We start from the raw sequence: 13,610 nt of genomic DNA, 5'->3' as shown, positions 1-13,610 counted from the left end.
ATTCTTTTATGAATACTATGCATTAAAAATACATTCATGTGTTCTATGCATTTCAACAAAGGTCCCAGTGAAAGAAAAGCACCAATATCAGTTGTCCTCGTGTGTTTTTTTTAATGTTTCTGGACAGAAAAATTGAAACAGAAAATCTTAAATTGACTCTTGCAATCTTAAATTAAATAGTCTGCCAATATCTGTAACCCTATTCACACGAAGGTGTTATCTGTGTTATCTATTGTTATCTGTGGCTCAATGGACAGCATTCTTGACTGGCGGTGAGGAGACGAGCTCCAATCCATGTACATGGCTACTACCAAGACTTAGGTCATTAAGTTTCCCTCCACCAACTTCAAGCTGAATCCTCTCGAATGACACTATCTTCATTCTGGGTGGGGAGTGGCCCATTGGCCCAAAACTGGCAGGTGAGTGGCTTGAGTGATGAGATAGTCTGGTTAAAAGGCCTGCCTTGATGATTTGGGACCTCATCCCCATTGCATTGTGACATTTTAGGCCCCCTAGCCTTTCCCTGCCATGCCACCCATTCCCCATGCCAGTACACATGGCATTTTTTGTTAAATTTTTACATGTTACTTTACACTATAATTCCATCCCATCATCCTACTACTGGCAGGAGAGATTCCTACCCCAATGAGCTCCCTCTCTAAATCCTCCACTTCTCTCTCTCCATCTTGAAATAACATCTCAAACTCTTCTACTTCACCAAGTTTGAATTCATTTTGCTTAACTCTTCCACCATGGTTAAGCATTTGCTTATTTAAGTAATATTCTCCTCCCATTAATGTCAAATACTTTGGATTATTCTCTGAGTGGATGGTATAAGTCAATGGTGTTAGTTGATTATATGTCTTATAATTATAACACTATAGTTAAGGGTACAATAGGCATTTCTGTGGACATGACAGAGACTCCAAGATGGTATATTCCTCCCTGGTGCCAGGGTCCAGGAAATCTCTAAATGGACAGAAAGCATTCTGAAGGGAGAGGGTTTACACCCAGAGGTTGTGGTACATATTGGTACTAACGACATAGGCAGGAAGAGTGATGAGGTCCTGCAGCGGCAGTTTAGGGAGTTAGGTAGAAAGTTAAAAAGCAAGACTTCTAGAGTTCTAATCTCAGGATTACTCCCTGTGCCATGTGCCAGTGAGGCTAGGAATAGGCAGATAGTTCAGCTCAACACGTGGCTAAATAGGTGGTGTAAGGGGGAGGGTTTCAGATATCTGGACCATTGGGGTCTCTTCCGGGGTGGATGGGGCCTGTACAAGAAGGATGGGTTGCATCTAAACTGGAAGGGCACAAATATTCTGGCTGGGAGGTTGCTAGTGTCACACTGGAGGATTTAAATTAGTTTGGCAGGGGGGTGGGACCCAAATCAAAGGTGAATTAGCTGAAGGGGAACAAGAGAGTAGGGCCAGTAAGACTCAGGAACAGCAGGCAGGGTGGGATTGCAAATCAGAGAGGGTCTGGTGGACTGAAGTGCATTTGTTTCAATGTGAGAAGTGTAACAGGTAAGACAGATGAACTTAGAGCTTGGATTAATACTAGGAATTATGATGTGGTTGCCATTGGTTAAGGGAAGGACAGGATTGGCAGCTTAACATTCCAGGATATAGATGTTTCAGGCGTGATAGAGGGAGATGTAAAAGGGGTAGAGGAGTTGCACTACTGGTTAAAGAGAATATCACAGGTGTACTGCGGAAGGACACCTCGGAGGACTGGTAAGCGAGGCAACATGGGTAGAGCACAGGAATAGGAAAGGCGTAGTCACAATGTTGGGGGTTAACTATAGGCTACCCAACTGCCAGCAGGAGATTGAGGAATAAATACGTAGGCAGATTTTGGCAAGGTGTAAAAGTAACAGGGTTGTTGCGGTGGGAGATTTTAATTTCTCCTATATTGACTGGGACTTAGTGCTAGGGGCTTGGATGGGGTAGAGTTTGTAAGGAGCATCCAGGAGGGCTCCCTTAAACAGTATGTAGAGAGTCCAACTAGGGAAGGGGCCATACTGGACCTGGTATTGGGGAAAGAGCCCGGTCAAGTGATCGATGTTTCAGTAGGGGAGCAGTTCAGGAACAGTGACCACGATTCAGTAAGCTTTAAGGTACTGATGGATAAAGACAAGTGTAGTCCTCAAGTTAAGGTACTAAATTGGGGGAAGGCTAATTACAACAATATTAGGCAGAAACAGAAGAATGTAGATTGGGGGCAGATGTTTGAGGACAAATCAACATCTGGTATGTGGAAGGCTTTCAAATGTAAGTTGATAGGGATTCAGGACCAGCATATTCCTGTAAGGATGAAAGATAAGTATGGCAAATTTTGGGAACCTTGGATAACGAGAGATATTGTGAGCCTACTCAAAGAGAAAAAGGAAGCATTTGTCGCAGCTAGAAGGCTGGGAACACACAAAGCCAAGTGTGGAATACAAGGAATGTAGAAAGAAACTTAAGCAAGGAGTAAGAAGAGCTAAAAGAGGTCATGAAAAAGCATTGGCCAGGAGGATTAAGGAAAATCCCAAGGCTTTTGCACATACATAAAGAGCAAGAGAGTAGCCAGGGAGAGGGTTGGCCCACTCAAGGACAAGGGAGGAAATCTATGTGTGTCTGGGAAAGGATGTGTAGATAGTTTGGGTCATGTTGAGATCAAAAAGGAGGTGGTATTGAGGTTCTTGAGAAACATTAAGATAGACAAGTCCCCAAGGACTGATGGGATATACCTCAGAATACTGAGAGAGGTCAGGGAGGAAACTGCTGGGGCCTTGAGAGAAATCTTTGTATCCTCACTGACTACAGGGGAGGTCCCAGAGGATTGGAGAATAGCCAATGTTGTTCCTTTGTTTAAGGAGCAAGAATAATCCAGCTAATTACAGGCCGGTGAGCCTTACATCAGTGGTAGAGAAATTATTGGAGACAGAATTTATTCCCACTTGGAAATAAGTGGACATATTAGTGAGAGACAATATGGTTTTGTGAAGGGGAGGTCAAGTCTCACAAACTTGATCAAGTTTTTCAAGAAAGTGACGAAGATGATTGATGAGGGTAGGGCAGTGGATGTTGTCTACATGGACTTCAGTAAGGCCTTTGACAAGATCCCTCATGACAGGCTGGTGCAGAAGGTGAAGTCGCATGGGATCAGAGATGAGCTGGCAAGGTGGATACAAAGGCTCAGTCAAAGAAGACAGAGGGTAGCAGTGAAAGGGTGCGTTTCTGAATGGAGGGCTATGACAAGTGGTGTTCCTCAGAGATCAGTGCTGGAACCTTTGCTGTTTATAACATATATAAATGATTTGGAGGAAAATGTAACTGGATTGATTAGTAAGTTTGCGGATGACACAAAGGTTAGTGGATTTGCGGATAGCAATGATGCCCATCAGAGGATACAGCAGGATATAGATCAGTTGGAGACTTGGACAGAGAGATGGCAGATGGCGTTTAACCCGGAGAAACGTGAGATAATGAATTTTGGCAGAAATATACAGTAAATGGCAGAACCCTTAGGAGTATTGATAGGCAAAGGGATTGGGGTGTACAGGTACACAGGTCACTGAAAGTGGCAATGCAGTTGGAGAAGGTAGTCAAGAAGGCATACAGCATGCTTGCCTTCGAGAGCTGTGGTACTGAGTTTATAAACTGGCAAGTCATGTTGCCACTTTCTAGAACCTTAGTTAGGCTGCACTTGGAATACAGTGTTCAATTTTAGTCGCCACATTACCAGAAGGATGTGGAACCTTTAGAGAGGGTACAGAAAAGATTCACCAGGATGTTGCTTGGTATGGAGGGCATTATCTATGAAGAGAGGTTGGAGAAACTTGTTTGTCCTCACTAGAGTGACTGAGGTTGAGGGGAGGCTTGAAAGAAGTCTACAAGATTATGAGAGGCATGGGCAGATTGGATAGTCAGAAGCTTTTTCCCAGGGTGGACTATTAGGGGGCTTAGGTTTAAGATGCGAGGAGCAAGTTTTAAGAGATGTACGAGGCAGATTTTTTACACAGCTAGTGGTGGTTGCTTGGAACCTGCTGCCGGGGGAGGTAGTGGAAGCGAATACTGTAGTGACTTTTAAAGGGCATCTTGACAAGTACATGAATGAGATGGGAATAGAGGGATATGGTTCCCGGAAGCATAGGGAGTTAAGTCGGGCAGCACTGTCAGTGCAGGCTTGGAGGGCTGAAGAGCCTGTTCCAGTGCTGTAATTTTCTTTGTTCTTTGTCTTCTGTTCCTACTACAAGAAGAGACAACCTGTTCCTTCCTGTCCATAGCAAAGCTGTTGACAGCAAAGTATCTGTCTCCGATTAGAGCATCATCTTATCTTCAATCCTGCAGACTGCGGTTTTCCACAGTTGATGTTAACGTTTGCAAATCTGGAACAGGCTTGTCTCACCTTTTGTTACGTCTATAATGAAAGGAAGGCAGGTCATCAGAATAATTCACAACCGATTGCCAAGAGGACTGTTAGACTGCTCTCCTTCGTGGCTCCACCCGAGTTTATACTCCCATATCAGCACAGCTCTCAGGGTCAAGGGAGTGAGCAATCCTTTCTGTAAGCAGTTAACTGGAATTGTTTTCCTTTGAGAGAAGGAAAAGCTATAGGGAGATTTTATGTGGGGAGGGGTGGGGAGAGATCAAAATCATGCAGGGATTGACAAAGTAAGGAGAAACTATTTCCTCTGGCAGGAGGGTCAGTACTAGAAGAACATAAGAGCATAAGAAATAGGAGCAGGAGGAGGCCATCTAGCCCTTCGAGCCTGCCCCGCCATTCAACAAGATCATGGCTGATCTGAAGTGGCTCAGTTCCACTTTCCCGCTTTCTCCCCATAACCCTTAATCCCCTTGCCTACCAAAAACCTATCTACCCGCGTCTTAAATATATTTAGCGAGGCAGCCTCCACCACTTCAACGGGCAGAGAATTCCAGAGATTCAGCACCCTTTGAGTGAAGAAGTTCCTCCTCAACTCTGTTCTAAACTGCCACCCCCTTATCTTGAGGCTGTGCCCTCCAGTCCTGCTGTCCTTTCTGAGCAGGAAGAACCTCTCCACCTCTACCCTATCCATCCCTTTCGTCATCTTATATGTCTCAATGAGATCTCCCCTCATCCTTCTAAACTCTAACGAGTACAAGCCCAGTCTATTCAGCCTCTCCTCACAGCTCAACCCCTCAACTCCAGAAGACCACAACTAAGATAATTAACAAGAATAGTCAGATGCAAGATGAGAAGAATTTTCTTTCTGCAGCAAATTGCTGTGATCAGGGAAACACTACCTGAAAGCATGGTGGAAGCAGATTCAATAATAATTTTCAAAGGGAATTAAATAAATATTTGAATGGAAATGTTTGCGAGGCTATGGGGAAAGCGCAGTAAGAAATCTCACAACACCAGGTTAAAGTCCAATAGGTTTATTTGGCAGCACTAGGTTACAGAGTCTCAGGCTCCTTCTTCAAGTGACTCACCTGAAGAAGGAGCCTGAGACTCTGAAAGCTAGTGCTGCGAAATAAACTTGTTGGATTTTAACCTGGTGTTGTGAGACTTCTTACTGCACTTACCCCAGTCCAACGCTGGCATCTCCACATTATGGGGAAAGAGCAGGGGAGTGGGACTCCATGGGCTCTTTCAAAGCATTGGCACAGGCTTAATGGGCTGAATGACCTCTTTTGTAATGCAAGATTGGTTCTCTGAATACTGCAATGGAATGCAAGGTCTATGCCTCACACTATTGGGCGCCAGGTTAGGTTTTATTACTGTGGGAAACTGTTAAGTGGCGTTCCCATAACAGGAGCAATAATTATTGCTCTCAAACAAAGTTAAGCTAATTTGCCACTCAGGATTGCTCCCTACATAGGCCATTAGTTTACCATGTTATGAACTGTATCTCACCTATTAAATCTGGTCAGAGAAAGTCTGTCCAGATACTCACTGATGTAGAGGTAATCAATTTCTATTTATTTTACATCCAGAATACATATCCAGTGCTTCTGGCTGAGACACTGAAGGAGAAAACAATATTTTGATAAGTTCACCTGGAAAAAAATGAGTGAGTAGAGCATAATACAGTATTAAGGGGGAGAAAAAGAATATGATTCCATTATTATTAAATGACGGGGCAGCCTCATTTACTGTGACAACAAAGTACACACACTTTTGTCCACTGGAATGCAAGTAAAGAGTCTCTGTCCATGATACTTTGTGTCTATGATACTTTGATACTGTGTACATTCTTAACCCAAAGGCATACCCACACTCATCCTGATACTGTGAACACTCTGCAGAAAGACACACACCCACATTCGCCCTGTAATGTCCCTCAGTCATGATATCACTTCACTCGAGCAGTAAATTACTTTCCAGGCTGTAGGGAGGTTTGGGTTTAACTTATGGCAGTGACCAAAAAATGCTGAATCCACACTAAGATGGATGGAATTTTGTAACACATGTCCAGGAGCTCCGAAAGATAAAGCTGGGCATGTCTTTTACGCCACCTATGCCTTGGGATGTTTACTTCAATGAGGTGGTATCATTCTGTACGTAGACTCAGGAATGAGGATTGGACAGAGAAACGCTAAATGGAATGGCAAGGCCTAAGAAATGACTCTGAGTAAAAGGAACACCTAAACATTGAAACTGCTGAATTATTATCTCCACTGAGTCACTTAGCAATTTCACCAAATAAATGTCAAATCCAAATCACTTTTGAAACATATACATACAGAGCTCCCAAAATACAATTTCTCTAAATATGAAATGTGAAATTAGCGCCTAAGAGGTATGTTAAGTTTAAAAATGTCTGGCATTGTAAATTTTACTTTAAAATCCACAAACTGCCATTTTACATAATCGCCGGAATTCTACCACCTCAACTGCCATAGAATCGGAGTGGGCAAGGGTCCAACAACGGAAATCTCCATTGATCTCAGGCAGCAATTTTCTGCCTCGCTTGAGCGAGACCACAAAACCCCACCCAATGGGTTGGTTATAGCTAGAACATCAGTTCATACTTGTAGAACAGTGGTGGGCAACATGTGGCCCACTAGGGTTCTGAGTGCAGTCCACAAGACATTTGGTTGGCTGTTGCCCACACGTAGGGTTGCTACAGTCCACTGGTTTCCATCCACAAAGATTTATTCCTACCAGTATTACTAAAGTGATACATACATAAAGCAAAGGCACATAATGTCCAATGTGTCCTAATTGTAGCCCAGTGAGATGAAGGAGGGCTAAGCATGCAGCCCACTTACCAGCCTAGGTTGCCCACTGTTATAGGATCTTACAGGAAGCCAGCCTGTCACAACAATGCCATCTATCCAATTAGTCCAAATGCCCAGTCTTTTCTCCTTAGCTCTCCTATTTTTCCATATTCATTTTCACTTTCATAAGCCAAAATGTTTTGTGGTTAAAGACTATTCTTTTACCTTTTATAACTATGGAAATCAACTCTGACAACCGAATTATAATCAGAACAATATTTGTTTTTATGCAGTTTTATAACACATGCACTTGAAACACAATTGTTGATTCGCAACTTCATATATGGCTTAGATGTTTATAGTTAGTTATGTTTTGCCCAGTTAATCACTTAAGCCTGAAACCTTCTCCTTGTTAAGTTGACAGAAAACACCAAGATTCACAGCAAGTCAGGCTTTTCCACTACACTAATACTGGCTGACTTGCTGAGTATTTCCAGCTTTTGTTATTTTATGTTCCAAGTTTCCAGCCTGTATGGTATTTTAACCTTGTATTAATGCTACAATTTCACACTTATTTGCATGTTAAAAATATACAATCTCCTCCTCTCAACTCCAGATTAGCTGCATGGAATTCCAGTTTCCTTGGGTGAGCATTCTTAAATTACCATGGATGTTGAATTACCATGGATGATGCAAAAAGTAATTTTAAGTTGTTAGTATAGTCGCTCTAAAACCTCAAGGTGTCCTAAAGTGCTTTGCAACCAATGAAGTACTTTTGAAGTACAGTCACTGCTACAATTTAGGAAATATGGCAGACAATTTGCGCACAGCAAGCTCTCACAAGCTGCACTGAAATCATGGCCATATAATCTGATTTGGTCATTTTGGTTGAAGAATCAATCTTGTCTCCATCTTCTTCGAAATAGTGCCGTGGTATCTTTTCAAATGCCTGAGGGGGCAGACAGGGCCTTGATTTAACATCTCATCCGAAAGTAAATGTGAATGCAGTACTTTTGTGGTTCTCTGTCCCTAAGGTTGCACAGTCCATTTTAGAGATGGGACTTACATTATGGACATTGACTTCCAATTGGTCATAAAGTAATTCCAATTACAGATTTTCCATCCAATTGTCCACCTGAGTCAGGAGACTGAAATGATCAAGCCAAAGGCACAATTAGGTTGTACATCATCAAAGAATCTTCTCTAAAGCTGAAGAAGTTCTCTGGCTGGCAATGCTCAGAGTCCAGTTGCACCTCAATGACATAACTGAACAGATATACTTTAAAGTTTAAAGCCACCCTATGTCATGGGACACTCTATATACTAGACAATGGACAAGCGACCTGTTCCCAAGCTTCTGTCACTGTGGCTCTTTAACCAACCATCAGGACATGCATGGAGCCACAGACTGAGTCACTGTCAACTTTTACTCCCCTATTATATGGGAGAGTTTTTCATTTGAAATCTTCCTGATGGCCCTACTTGGCTCCAAATGCTAGTTTCTAGATTAGTCAGAAGACAAAATAGATACTTAACTTAATCCCATCACTGGAGTGACCACATGAAACAGCTAACTAAAACTGCTTGACATTCAAGAGTCAAGATTCACCCTGATAAGATAAAATGCCAGTGTGGCAAACAGGAATCTGGAATTCTCTGTCCCAGAAAAGAGTAGGTGCTAGGACATTAATATCTGTCAACACTGAGATCACCAGATTTTTGTTGGGTAACAAGATATAGAATAAGATGGTTAATTAGAGTAGAGGTACAGGGCGGCATGGTGGCACAGTGGTTAGCATTGCTGCCTCACAGTGCTAGGAACCCGGGTTCAATTCCGGTCTTGGGTCACTGTCTGTGTGGAGTTTGCACATTCTCCCCATGTCTACATGGGTTTCCTCCAGGTGCTCTGGTTTCCTCCCACAGTCCAAAATGTGCAGGTTAGGTGGATTGGCCATGCTAAAATTGACTCTAGTGTCAGGGGATTAGCAAGGTAAGTGGGTGAGGTTGTGGAAATAGGGCCTGGGTAGGATTGTGGTCAGTGCAGGCTCGATGAACTGAATGGCCTCCTTCTGCACTGTAGGGATTCTATGATTCTATGAGCCATGATCTAGCCAAATGACAGAACAAGCTCAAGGCATTGAATGGTTTGTTCCAGTTCCCAGCAAAATGAACTATTTCGTCATTAAGACTCTGGGAAACAAGCTAACAACCGTTATGAAAACAATAATGCATTCTGAATGGCAGATACAATTAGCTGGACAAAAGTCAAACAGGATAATGCCAGAATTCATTTTACAGCAAAGTGTGAAATTCTGCGCTAAGTTAACTTGTTGCAACTTGTGAATTTAAACATGAGTGGAAAGCTTTGAAATGTGACAGTTGATCAATGTGGTTGAACTGAAATTAACTGGAGTTACATGCTCCTTCCAAGATGTTCCAGAGCAGGTTTTTGATGAAGTTTTGCAAGAAGGCGATGAGAGGTTTTCAGTTGTCAGTCTAACTGGTTCAGCTAAGTATCTAATTCTTGCAGCAACCGATGAGGTGCCCTGTATCTGGCAAGGGCTTGTTTGTAGCCCAGCACTCAAACCTTGACAATATTCACAGTTTACAGTTGTAATTAGATTATAAGTATGCTTATTTTTTAAAATTTACTTTTAAATGATTCATGTCACACAGTGCAGTCCCTTCCATACCGTTTAATGTCACTGGCACAATAAATCAAATTACTCTCTTTGGGAAGAAGGTACTTACCCCAAGAAATACCCAAAGTAATTTGTAAAATGAGAGGTTTATTCTAAAATTTGAATTTGGCTGCCTCCCCACAAAGATCCCATGGTTTTTAGTTTGCTCAAAGTGGAGCAATTGCACTCCACTTATTTCAGCTAAATCAGGTGCCCTGCTCAAGGACAATTTGTATCAGTATGGTCACTCTTCTACACAGCAGTCATGAATCTAGTTACTTTTTGTCCAAATTTGCTGTCGGACTGTCAAAGAAAACAGAACACAAATGGGCATCGAGCAAGCAACAATGAAAGGATCATGGATCTGATGCGTACTAAACTATACCAAACTGTCTTCTAAGTATTAAAAAATATATTTTCTCTACCACAGCATGTTTCAACATATACACAAATGCACCATTTCAGCAATAGATTGCTTGGAAAGGAAGGAAGGGATGAAAGGAAGGAAGGGAGGAACAAAGAAAGAATTTGCACTCATATTGTGCCTTTGAAGGTGTCAGGACATTGCATCCGCTTTAGTCAATGAAGTATCTGTGAAGTCCTATGATGCAATTTTATTATTGCCTCCAATAATTAAACACACCAACCATGGCTGCGTGGACCAGGAAGGTGACAGATTGTGTAGAGTTCCTCAATCTCCGTTGGAAGGGCACCATCCTGGGCCTGAGGAGGGGGAAAGAAATCAACCCTACTCCTGTGCCAGCGACCCCTAATAGAAAGTATAAATCTGCAGATGTGGGGTGAAGACAGGACAGGGTGGGAACTGGCCGTGTTCTTGTCAACATTTAAAGTAGTCGTCCAACCCTCCCATTATAGGCCTCTTGCATGAAGAATTGTCTCTTGGGGAGCCAATGATGGAAAACCTATTGCCTTTTCCCAGAATCAACCTTTTCCCAATTTAGCATTTCAAGAAAAGGCTCAGAATTATTCAAAGTGACTAACTTCATTAGTATCCCAGGAATCTACCTATGCACTAATAGGGAACTCTTTAAAGGCGAATAAATAGTAAAATAAACCGTTTTAAGTTCTTATTATTCAAGTTAAATCCGTACATTCTAACATTTGATATTTATTTTGTTATTAACACAACCCTTCAGAAATTCAGCAACTTTAAAACCATAGATTAATTGAGTGTAAATCAGTTCCACATTGCACAAAGAGCATCCAGTTTGGATGTCGAACCTTTTCGGAGCGGACTCAAAGTTTTTAATCACACCGCTGGTGGGGACTGGTGGGACTGGTGGGGAGTGGCGGGGGGGGGGGGAGGCGGGAGGCGGGGAGAGGTGGTGGTCTTTCGGGTCAATTAACTCATCAGAGCAAACTTTCCACACACAACTCCAGTCCTGAGCGCACCCCAATGAGAAGACAGCTCTCCAACACGAATTTAATCAGGTTGATTCTCGAAGTTTTCTGGTTCTAAAATTAATGTGTTCCAAACCTCGCCCCGTTTTACTTATTTAAATAAACCGTACCCACAGCTGTTAATTTAAATATACATGGGGGAGGGGGGTCAGCTATTTACACAGACTGCACTCCCACACACGCCAACTTCTGTCTGTTCAGAAACTTTTAAGATCATGATTTCTTGAAACTCTCCCACTAACTTCATAAAAGAGGTTCCACTTGCAGACGAAACTGCACCAAGCCTGCCCTTATTAACTCTGCTCTGTATGCATGAATCAATAATCTGCATTTCTCGTCTGACTGTAGGGTGGAGTGTCTAATTCCGCACTCGTCGCTAAGATTTGTGCAACTCGGAGGGGATAAGACCTGCGACCAACTTTATTTTTCAGGCAATACAGGTGAAACAATCGATCTCAAAAGTCTGCGGGCAAACTCCCATTGTCTGTAACGGTTCCCATTAGTTTAATACTGACACTCAAAACCAGCTTGCAGGTCTGTGGACTTACCTTGCAGGTTCATCCTCACTGGTCTCTCGCTGCTCCTGGCTTTCAGCTGCTCCCTGGATTGTAATTCATACTCGCCTCGATCAATCCAAGTGGAGGAGCTCAGCTCTGCTTGAGTCGAGTGTTCTCAGGTCGATCGTTTTGGAGATGCTGGCTTTGACAAAATGAAACCCACTTTGCTTCAGAGTTGCTGTCAGGCACGTGGGCGGAGAGTTGTCAAAACCACACCAACACACTGTAATTGAGATGAAGCTGAGACTTTTCTGCCTTGCAAGCCTGCCCCGACCCCGGCAACAGAGACTCGCAGATAACAAGCTAACCGAGTCCAATTGCTGCCCTACTAAATAAACATCACTGACAGTGAAGGTGACCAGCTCCTGTGGAGAGGAGCTAGGCACACACCTGGCTAGGAAGAGAATTGATTGAAAAACATGTGGAACAGACTGGTCACCACGATGCTACGATCAAGGAGGGGTGGTTAGTGAAATCCAACTAGTCTGGGGCGCTCAGCATGTTGTGTGTATTTTAATTGTCAGTTGTACATATTTATATATAGGCTGCAGTTTTGTTCGTCTAAGTGTTGCACTGTTTGTAAGTTTGTAAGTGTCTATGAGGTGAGGTGAAAAAATTGAGATAATTAGAATAGAATCCCTACAATGCAGAATGAGACCATTCAGCCCATTGAGTCTGCATCCACAACAATCCCATCCAGACGCTATCCCTATAATCCCACATATTTACCCTGCTAATTCCCTCCGACACTAAGGGTCAATTTAGCATAGCCAATCAACCTAACCTGCACATCTTTGGACTGTGGGAGGAAACTGGAGCACCCAGAGGAAACTCATGCAGACACGGGGAGAACGTGCAAACTCCACACGCACACAGTCACCTAAGGCCAGAATTGAGCCTGAGACCCTGGTGCTGTGGGGCAGCAGTGCTAACCACTGTGCCAACATGCCACCCTATTTAGAATTTGAAACGGGCTAGATGATTGAGCACTAATTTTTTACAAAATCACAATTGACACCCCAGTGCAGTACCGAGGAAATGCTGCAATGTTGGATGTGCTATTTCAGATGTGACGTAAACTGAGCCCCTCTCCATCAAGTGGTCGTCCAATTTCAAAGGAGAAAAGGCCAACATTTATCTCTCCAAGGGCATCATTAATTTGACTATTATAACACTTCTATGTGGGAGCTTGCTATGTGCAAATTAACTGCTGCAGTTCCCAGATTACAATAGTAGTTATTCTTCAAAAGGTCTGAAGGCTGGAAAGCACTTTGGGACATCCTTCATCAGAAAAGGGGTGGTATAAACCTGAGTCTTTTTTTCTTTTAATGTATTTGTTCAAGGGATATGGATTTCACTGGCTCAACAAGTATTTCCTATCCCTAATTGCTTGTGAGAAGATGGTGGCGTGCCACCTTCTTGAACCATTGCAGTCCGTGTGTTCCAGGAATACCTACACAGTGTTGTTTGGGAAGAAGTTCGAGGATTTTGGCCCAGTGACAGTGATGGAATGCCGATATATCTCTAAGTCAGGATGGTGCGTAAATTGAAGTGGAACTTGCAGGCGGTGGCGTCCCTGTGTATCTGCTGCCGTTGTCCTTTTAGATGATAGAGGTTGCAGGTTTGGAGAGTGCTGTGAGGTTTGGTTTGTTGCTCATGACTTGTGTTGCCATTTTGCTTGATGAGGTTTCACTTACTGTGGTAACTTGGAGAAAGTCAGTACTAAGTGTCAATAAATAGTTTTAAGGAGAACTATTTAC

The 13,610-nt window shown here is 42.9% G+C and overlaps 1 protein-coding gene across 1 annotated transcript in view; it reads right to left on the bottom strand.

Annotated features, from left to right (window-relative positions):
* card11 (caspase recruitment domain family, member 11) overlaps nucleotides 1-11,954 on the bottom strand; it is a 225,878-nt gene extending 213,924 nt beyond the window's left edge. The window contains exon 1 of the mRNA XM_080206404.1: nucleotides 11,842-11,954. The gene's annotated coding sequence lies outside the window, so the exon portion shown is untranslated. The remainder of the gene's footprint in view (nucleotides 1-11,841) is intronic.
* Nucleotides 11,955-13,610: the final 1,656 nt, after the last annotated feature.

This window comes from Carcharhinus amblyrhynchos, chromosome 18, assembly GCF_965287045.1.
Source record: "Carcharhinus amblyrhynchos chromosome 18, sCarAmb.v2.hapA, whole genome shotgun sequence".
Taxonomy (NCBI): domain Eukaryota; kingdom Metazoa; phylum Chordata; class Chondrichthyes; order Carcharhiniformes; family Carcharhinidae; genus Carcharhinus; species Carcharhinus amblyrhynchos.
Note: the sequence above shows the minus strand (reverse complement) of the source record. Positions and strands in the feature narration are given on the sequence as shown.